The sequence below is a fragment of the Elaeis guineensis genome, chromosome 2 (assembly GCF_000442705.2).
Source record: "Elaeis guineensis isolate ETL-2024a chromosome 2, EG11, whole genome shotgun sequence".
NCBI lineage: Eukaryota > Viridiplantae > Streptophyta > Magnoliopsida > Arecales > Arecaceae > Elaeis > Elaeis guineensis.
The window spans coordinates 122,952,600-122,959,823 of record NC_025994.2 but is presented as its reverse complement, the minus strand read 5'-3'; the positions used below and the strand labels follow the sequence as shown (position 1 = coordinate 122,959,823).

General features: G+C 39.2%; 1 pseudogene; it reads right to left on the bottom strand.

Annotated features, from left to right (window-relative positions):
• Nucleotides 1-1,694: 1,694 nt before the first annotated feature.
• LOC140855397 (uncharacterized) lies at nt 1,695-3,327 on the bottom strand (annotated as a pseudogene).
• Nucleotides 3,328-7,224: the final 3,897 nt, after the last annotated feature.

Here is a 7,224-nt window from a genome sequence, read left to right as displayed (position 1 = left end):
TTTCTAAAGAGTGGGGGATCCTCAGTTATCGTTCAGCCTTTGGCTCTAATACCGAGATGGAAGGGTCAAATGAATGAGTGCAGAATTTATAGCTTATATAACTAGAGATATGTCCATGGTCAATGGCAATATGACCTAAAAAGATAGAAAGATCTCATGGGCTTAATAAATTCCTAGTTTATCAATAAAATAGTTGAAGGGTACTAAAAAGTTATGCAGCAAAAAGTAAAATATAAAATGACATGGCTTGTCTGAAAACCATTAAATAAAACAAGCACACCATTTCCAATAAATAAAATGGGAAGTGGGATTGGCAGTCCATGGCTGCCAAACGAAATGGAGGTCACTTGTAAACGTGCTTTCCTCTTAGGACTGTTCCCCCATGATGTCCATTTGAAAACCTCTACTCATCTTATCTTGATTAAAATAACAAAGGTCGCCGGAGTGGTGGTCACCAATGCTGGCCACTTCCAAGTGTCTGGGTGAACCGCCCTGTTGATAAAGTTAGAATACTAACGTCTTTTTAAGGCTTTTCTTAATAGAACAAAAGCTGGTTCATCAGGTAGCTCACAGTTTATTATAAAGCGTTTAATTAGAAAAGAGAATTCTAGGAGTTAATATGAGTAAATTGGTTCTATGATGGATGAATTCAATGATAAATTGAACTCAGAGTTAGTGGTCATTGACTGAAGAATGTTTTCCATTTTGAAGCTATCAAATACCTATATACATACATATATGCATATATGTGGCATGTATGTAAACATATTGAAATTTGGCTTCAGTTTCAATCTCTTGACTCCTTGTTATTTCTCCTGTGCTCTTTTCCTTTATGGGCCTTCTGCAAAACCAATTAGCAGTAAACAACATGTATTCAATACTTTCATTATGGTCAGGCAGAGGCACATTACACAGGAAACTTAAACCAAGTTGCATTTTCGAAACTCTGATATGAAGTAGTTGGTTCACTATGATATCGAACCCTAGGTAGTGAGGAAGTAACAGAAGAACCAGTACACAACTTTTGTTTAGCTTTCTTCCCTCAGTTAAAGCACCTTGCCTTCTGTTGACCCTAGCTTCAAGAGCCTGTAATATACAGACACTACAAAGGAACTAGTGACTACATGAAGATCAAAGAAGAAAGAAAGACCAGGTGATACAAAAATGGATCAACACAATATAGTGTAAAAGAAAGATACTGCTAATCTAGATGGCTACCTCTATCTTATTAAGAAGAAAAACCAACTAATGATAAAAGTTGAATCAGAAGGAGAAAAAAGAATATTCAAATGCAATTCAAAACCTAATTTTGGTTTGACCTGCTTCCTATAGTAGCCAAAATGGTACAGGCCTTTCCTTATCCGACAAAATGTTAAAGTCATCCAGCATATCTCTGTCTGATTCTGAGAACTTATTTGTAAAAAGCACTGGAGTAGTTAATTTCTGACAGATCATTTGGATGAGTTAGAACATCTGTTCTACAAGACTATTTCTCTGTAGTAGCAAAAATGACAAATTATCAAATTAAAACAACTAGCTTGTAAAAAGCAGTACTGCAGCGCACGTCTGATAGATCACTTAAATGAGTTAGAACATCCAATTTTACAATACCAAGAACCACATGTAAAAGCAAGACTATATTTTTGAAACAAAGATAAAAAGTAATGATCACAAGATTAAGTTCTTTATTTAATTCAAAAGCTTTTGCCTGTGCTGCAGATAGCAACAAAAAAATATAAAAACAAAAACACCATTTCCACGAATTACTGAATATTGAATATATAACCATTAGAAAAATAATTCTCCATGAAAAATGAAATCCCAATTACCAACAAACAATGGTACTAAAGTTATTTTTTTAAAATGTCTAATGGAAGGCGTATTGATTCACATCTGAATTTGCAAAAAAGTATAATCATCAACTTTGAGAAACAATAACAATCAAATAAATCATGGCAGCATATTCATCAGTAGAACAAACAAAGCTCACAAAATGATGCCAACACATTGAAAGCAGCAGGGCCATCCACAGTAAATGTAGAATGGATGAACAAACAAAGTAACGTAGCATAAAGAAAAGTAAAAATTTATAATCATACCTCACTGTTGGATGCATTTCTTTGTTTTGACTACTTGTGTTTTCTGAATTCTCTCCAGGCAATCCTATAGCCTCTGGATCAACAGCTACGCACTTAACCATCCACCCTCGTACACCACTGCAACTTTCACCTGAGTTTATATACACCTACCGTCCCCAGAAACATGAATTATCTCATTCTTCATAGGATGTATGGGTGTAGCAGACTCATCATCCTTGCAGTTACTTTCACCAGAGTGCATATCCGCATCGGTGCAAAACATATTAGTATCCTCTTTCTTAGGAAAGGCACAAGATGTTGTCCCTTCCACTAAATTTCGATCTCCAAGAACTGCATGGTCATGGACCAGATCCATATCTTGGTCTGAAATGATTAGCTCACCTGGAATTTACCTGTCCTTGATGTCTCCATTATCTTCTGACCCAACATTGGACTTAACTGGATTTCATCCAACTTTCTTGAACCGGAACCTTCCATCAAAGAATCGGGACAACAGTGTTTCTTGTTGCAACATTTCTCCTTATTCTTTCACTAATTTAATTTCTTTATGCCGAACTTTATCCATCATATGCTTATCAGGAAACATATCCTCAGCTAATACATCAATTATGCACCCACCATGCCCTTCTACTCTCATTTGACCATCAAGTAATTCCTCAGAAGAATCAATCCTTTCATCTCCAGAGACAATTATTTTACCGCCAGAGGTTCATGATTCTTTCTTTGTTCTGAACAGGAGTTCTGATCCTTGCTATCAGCTAATTTAGCGTTTTGAAGAGGTACATCTTTTGGAAACCTGCTCCCGTTGCATAATTCCTCCCTTAAACCAATAGTTCCATTCAAAAAGAGAATTAATCAAACCTGGGATTTCTACATGCCGAATCTCTGTTCCTCTTCCCGCGTCCAAATCCACCGTGCCCTTCCTCTTTCTTCCCATGCCCGAGTTCCTCCCCCACGATTCCATCACCTTTTCGATCAAAGATAGCATCTTTACCGGTAGAGGAGCTCTCCGGCCCTTCATCCTATCTAGGGTTTGGATCTTTACGAGATTCTTGACGACGACCGAGGAATTCGTCAAGGCAGAGGGAGAATCCGAAACAGAGTGCGATAGGAGACGCTGTCGAGGAGGAATTGCCAGGGGGACGCGAGAAGGGAAACTCGAGAAGCCTTCCATCCGAGGATTTAGGGTTTCGAGCTCCGACGCGCGGCTTCGAACAAGGTCCCCCATCAATTCGAAGTCCCCTCTCTCTCCGATATCCCTTCTTGACCCGTCGGAAACACCAGCGTCCCCGAATAGAATCCTTCTTGGCAGCTCATTATATATAGAGTTCGGGCTGCGGTAGCGTATACCGCCGGAGTAGTTTAAGTGGGTGCCGCTGTCTTTCCGTTAAGTCGGCGCGTGACGTGGGAATTGTTAGGAGCCATTAGAGACGTGCCACGTCGGATAGTAACGTGTGCAGTCGTATCTAAAATTGAAGTTTAGATGGCCTTTTTTTTTTTTTCCTGGTTCAGATGGCATGATCTGACCCGAAAATAGGGCTTTTGGCTTTTACATTCTTGAAATTGCATCTAAACCTTGCCTTCCTCTCTGACTCTCGGGCAATGGGGAACTACGGAAAAGGAAGAGGCAGGACTTCAAACAAAGGATCTCAAGCCCGCAACAATACTATAGAAAACTTTCCCGTGAAGATGGATTCTTTCCTCTCCTTTCTGTGGATCTCATCTCTCTTTTTATCGTAGGTAAATGAAATTGTTGTTTTTTCTTCGGAAGTGGTTTTGTCGTCTTCGGCTTAGACTTTAGTGTTGACCTGTCTTTTCAGCGTAGAAGCTTGCAGGCAGGTTCAGGAGCCACGTTATGTCATGGAGGGTCTGGTTCGGATGGATGAATTATGTTGCAGCCAATCCCTTCATCGTCTGGTCGTCAAAAATGAGCACCTGCAAAAGGAGTCCGCACTGATCGAAGATATCTCTGGTGGAAACCCTCCGACGATCAAATCAGAGAGGAGATTAGGCAACAATAGAAAAGAATCAAGGAACCCAACGAAAGAGAGAGTGAGAGAGAGAGTACACGCTCGAAAGTTTTTTCGACCCCCCCAGTGGCACTGTTGCCTTCCCTGTTTTATAGTAGGGCGCAGCATGGCGCCGTCATTAATGACGTCGACAATAGGAGAATTGTCAAATCGCCGAGGACTGTCAAATCACCGTGGGGCTGTCAAGTCACTAGGGTTGACCCATGTCTTAGGTGGGACAACGCCCCAGGGCAGCTAAGCCGCACGCCGCTGTCAGGACGGACAGCCTCTAGTGGTCGTACGGCATTTGAAGGAGTCGACCGACTGTATGTCGGGGCCTGGTCGAGGAATGCCAGGTGACAGCCCAGGGACCCTCCGATGGATAGTCGGAGGTGTTGCGAGAGTCGGAGATCAGGCTCTCCAGTCTGACTAGTCGGAGGGGAGAGAGAGTCGGCCCAGCCGACATATGTTCGGTCGGGCGGCGTCGGCAGTCGTCGGTCGGCAGAGTCGGGCGCTGGTCAGGCGGGCCCGACGGTGAGTCGGTGTGAGAGGATGGGTCGATATCATGACCCATCGGTGAGTCGGCATCGACGAGTCGGTATCAGGGTCGATCGGTATATCCCAACAGATTAGATTCAGGTCCTAAGGGTAGAAGACCATGTAAGGGCAAGGAAGTTTGGTTGGCCAAATCTTGGTCCGTATTTTGGGTCATTCTGACATGAAACCAAATGTTGACATCCACAATTTTTCTAAAGCTTTGTTTTCAAAAATTGCATTGAATTAAAGAAACCCTTTTTAAATTTTATTTTATGTAATAAAATTTTATTTTGTGTGATATTATTTTAAAATTATGCACACTAGTATTGTGTATATGGAACTCATGCGCTTTTGCAAATGAGCAGCAAATGTAAAAGAATGCATGAATGTTCGGTCTCTATTAGGATCGATAAAATATGATCCAATCCACCAATTCGATCCATGTTCGATTCGTCATAAACATATTTGGATTTAAGCTAAACTGGCTTGGATCATAAATAAATTAATCCATTTAATCTGTTTAATATTTAAATCGAATTTAAATTTTAGATATCTGATCTGTTTAATCCATTTAATATTCATATTAGATTAAATCAAATAACCTATTAAATTTATTTAAAGTCTATTTAATCTATTTAAAATCTGCTTAACTTATTTTTGATCTATTTAATTCGACCTGTTTAATCTGTTTAATCTGCTTAATCTAATTTGACTTATTTAATAAATAGATTAAGCAGTTAGATTGGATTACTTATTTAGTAAATAGCTCAAGTTCAGATATGAAGTTTTGATACGTTTAATAAATAAATTAGATTTGGATTAATGATTTTTTGATCCAATTTGCATTGACCTGATCCATATCCAACCTAACTCTATTCAATTGCCACCCCTAGTATCTACTCTCTAATGTCAAGGGAAACATTGAAAAATTGAAGTAACAAAATGGAAAAGTTTCTAATATAACAAAATATATTGTATTAAAGCATAGATATGTAAAATCACCGACTAAAGTTAAAAACTTAATGATCAGGGGAGAAATCTTGAATGAGAGCATGAGGGCGGATGAAAAACTTAACATTGTCCCTAGCTCATAGGAATCAAAAAACTTAACATTCTTTTTCGGTTGAAGGAATGGTGATTCCAGAGATGATATGATTCCGACCAACACTGGAATGGATCAAGTTGAGATTTTCGTTTCAGCATTCATGGGATGGAATCCGTGATGTCTACATTAATCAAGAAATATCCAGAACTCATGAACGTCTCAATGATCCTGGTGACAAGGTACACCCAAGAGCCGATGGCGATCCATCAAGTTACGCCGGAGGAGGTTGAGAAGGCTTCCCGATACTGCTGTAGTCTTCCACGGCTCAACAGGCTCTATTGGGAGGGAGTACTGGTGCAAAGATAAAAAAACTTTTAGCAGAGCTTTACTTATGAAAACATTGGAATTTGTTGCTTTGGTTGCAGGAAATCAGACATGCAATGGATGGGCGTCATTTCAAGTCAAAGTAATGAGGTGATGGAGAATGAAGAAAGCAAGCTCATGGAGTTTTTTTTTTTTTTTTTTGTTGCTGCTGCTGGTGGGATTTGAAATTTACAAGTAATTAACATCTCGACTCCAGATATTCTGCATCGGATTAATAGCCGATGAAAATTGCACAACATACCTTATTGTGGGATGTGGCGAGCCAAATGTCACACCTGTCTAAATGTTTTGATGGAAGGTGCAATGCATATTTCATAGCGCTGGGGCTGGCTTCGTTGCTACAGATTACAGAGACCATTCGCTTGCTGCTGAAGCTACTCATCTTATATTTTGTCTCACATGCAAAACTTATAGCGGCTTGGCATGCCACTTCGTTCGCTATTGAACATCAATTTCGTGCTAAGGTGACTCTCGTACAATTGTCAATTGGATTGATCATCAATATCTATAACCATTTGTCAAAAAAAAAAAGGAATCCTATGATCATGATTTTTGTCACCCTGCTTGCTTGTTATTTGGGCTGCAGACACTTTTCTCTCGCTAGTTGGGAACCAATATTCATGGAATTATGAGCTTGGGTGAACCTTCTCTCCAGGAGGAATTTTGAACATTAAGGACTAGTTTGGTTGGTCGGAAGCGGCAATTCTCGGGGAGTGAAAGAGAATCTCCTTTGTTTGGTTGAAGTTTTAAAAGGGAGAACTATAAAAAAGCACTTGTCAAGAGAAAATACTTTATATTGATATTTTGGAGGAAATTAAAAAATTCAAAATTCCCTCCACCAACCAATATCTCAACTTTAAACTTGTTTCATCCCATATTGAATAGGAGAAAGCTTGAGAAGAGGTTTATAATGAAACCCTTATCTTGAGTTTTGTTAAGAACTTAGAAGTTTTGGGCCATATTACATATGTGCATGGCCTAACTTGCGTTGTGCCGGTTGTTGCGGCATGGTGGGTCTCATATTTTATTTTTTCTATTTATTTTTTTTTTAATAAATATGATTGTTTTTCTTATTTACTTGGAGATTAATATGATTAACGTTGCTTAACGTTAATCATCAGATTAATATTTTTTACCTATTCATAGAATA